The 2340-nt window shown below is 44.2% G+C and overlaps 1 long non-coding RNA gene across 1 annotated transcript; it reads right to left on the bottom strand.

Annotated features, from left to right (window-relative positions):
- Nucleotides 1–291: 291 nt before the first annotated feature.
- On the bottom strand, nt 292–2064 carry LOC107301901. Its single transcript, XR_001549344.1, has 2 exons — nt 2028–2064; nt 292–1005 (listed from the first exon to the last, which is right to left on the bottom strand). It is a non-coding gene; the product is annotated as an uncharacterized LOC107301901 (long non-coding RNA).
- Between the last annotated feature and the right edge of the window lie 276 nt (nt 2065–2340).

Below are 2340 nucleotides of genomic sequence, written 5' to 3'. Positions count from 1 at the left end.
TTCCAGCTCTGTGATTCTAGGTTCTAAGATAAGATGGGTAAGAAAGAACTTGTTACACGATGGCGGGGAATCAAAACCAAGCCTGCCTCCCCCAATCTGGCCTCTCTCCAAATGGGTCGATTTCAGCCTACATAGCTATTCTTGAGAATCTTGGGACATGTTGCGGACACGTAAAATGAGGCAAGGTTACTTTTATCTGATTGTGCCCGCCATTTTGGAGACAGCGGCCATTGCTACACACATGCCTGCTAGGATTAGAAATCCACTCGTCTGTAGATGTACTACCTGAGATGTTTAAAAATTTGGCCCTTTTTATTTTACCATGGTTGCCTCTGGGGAAGGTCAGACCAGAGATGGCATCACTTCCAAGAAAGTTCTGTCAAGTGGAATCACAGAAAGCACTAAAAAAAAACAACCAAAAATGTTGGTTGGTCTCCCAGTCAGAAAGTTACTTCAGATCAACTTTCCATCCTTGGTAGAGAATCCTGGCAAGGTTTGCTTCTGATATCTCCAGGATCACTCTGGTTGTGAGCATCTGAGCCATGCAGAACAAAATTGGGTGTCTTCTCTTGGTCCCTTTCAAGAAACTGTAGGCATTTTGGTAGTCATTTCAGAAGTTCTCTGGGTTTTCCCCCCATTTGAGGAAGGACTTTCTGGGTCCAAAATCCACATGATGGTTCTAGGCTTCCCCAGAACAAAGACAAAGGCTGCTGTCTTTGGAGGCCAAACCCATAGTCGTTACGTTCTGTGACTGTTCTAGATACCAGATGCTTTGAGGAGGAGAAGAAAACATAGGGCCAACAGAAGGAAAGAAGTTCTTCTTGGTATCATAATGCAAGGCTGAAGGATCCAATCTCCTCATTTCTTGTGGTGGTGCATATCTTCCATTCCAACCCGGCCCCAGACACCCACCACGAAGGATTCGATCTCGCACTCATTGGTCCCTCTGGCAATGCGGAAGTAGCCGTGCTCACCCCACGCCTTGCCCCAGGAGTTGGCTGCAATCTGAAGACAGGGATAGAATAGGCTATGAAAAGGGGTTTCCAACAGAAGAGCATTGCTGCTTGTCTAATATTGGAGTTGTAGACTTTTCTAGACTTTTTAAAATGCTTATGACAACCCTGGAGCACAGGTCACCAGGGAACATTGGTCACTGGTGAGAGCGAGTTTGACCTAGTGGTTAAGGCAGCAGGATAGGAAGCAGCAGACTGTGAGTTTTAGTCCCACCTTAGCTATGGAGTTCAGTTGGGTGGCTTTAGGCCAGAGTCCATCTCTCTCAGCCCAACTCACCTGACAGAGGAGAAAGATGTGTTGGGTATGCTTGCCCTCTTCAGTTATTGGTCAAAATAATAAAGGCAGGATATAAATAAAATAAATAAATAAACTAGTGCAGCATTGTGTCTATGAACATGAATTTGGGCAAGCTGCAGGAGACGGGGGGGACAGGGGAGGCTGGCATGCTATGGTCCATGGGGGTCACAAAGAGTTGGACGTGCCTTAGCGACTGAACAACAACAAGAATGATGCCAAAGGTGCTGGATGTCATCTCAGCTGGGGGGTCTTGAGTAAGAGGAGCAAGGAAGAAACACATAATAGCATGTGTGTGTGATGATCTCATCAAGCCATTACCTTGATTTGTGTAATTACCTTGATTTGTAGATACTGGGACCAGTATGTAATGGTCCATAGTATCTTTGAACAGTCGCTAAGCAACCAGTCATAAGTTGAAGCTAAGAACAAGTTCTGGTCGCTAAAGGAATCCAGTTAGGATAATAGGCCAGATTTTTTTCAGAAGTGTAATAATTTCCAGATGTATGGCCCTCAACTCCCAGAATTCTTAGAATTGCCTGTGCTGGGTGAGGATTCTGGGAGTTGAAGTCCACGTGGCTTAAAGTTACCAAGATTGAGAAACATGGATCTAGATGGAAACCTCTGGCTGACCTGGTTAAGTGAATTGTGTTGAAGCATGATATTGTGAACTTTTGGACAGAAGAAATACATTTACTCTCGTCCTTGGTGGCACTCACCCAATATTTCCGATTTGACCCATCCAGCTTCCGTTCTTCTCCCCATCTGTGGTTAAAAAAAACAAACCAAACAAAGCATTTGTTCAACTGCTAACACATCTGTAAGGTTGCAAGATGGAGAAGACAATCATGGGAAAAAGAGGAAGTAGGCAATCTAGTCTTCTCAGGATGGATCTTAGGATTTTTGAAAACTATACATGGAAACATGGAAAAGAAACCAGAATGAACACAGAACACAAAAATTAAAAAGAAACGCAGACTCAACGGAAGATATTGACAATGTGCCATCTTCACAGCTTCAAACTCTAGCAGT

The sequence above is a fragment of the Protobothrops mucrosquamatus genome, unplaced genomic scaffold (genome assembly GCF_001527695.2).
Source record: "Protobothrops mucrosquamatus isolate PMUCROS unplaced genomic scaffold, P.Mucros_1.0 scaffold19137, whole genome shotgun sequence".
In the NCBI taxonomy this organism is placed as follows: domain Eukaryota; kingdom Metazoa; phylum Chordata; class Lepidosauria; order Squamata; family Viperidae; genus Protobothrops; species Protobothrops mucrosquamatus.
This window is presented reverse-complemented; position numbering and strand designations above follow the sequence as displayed.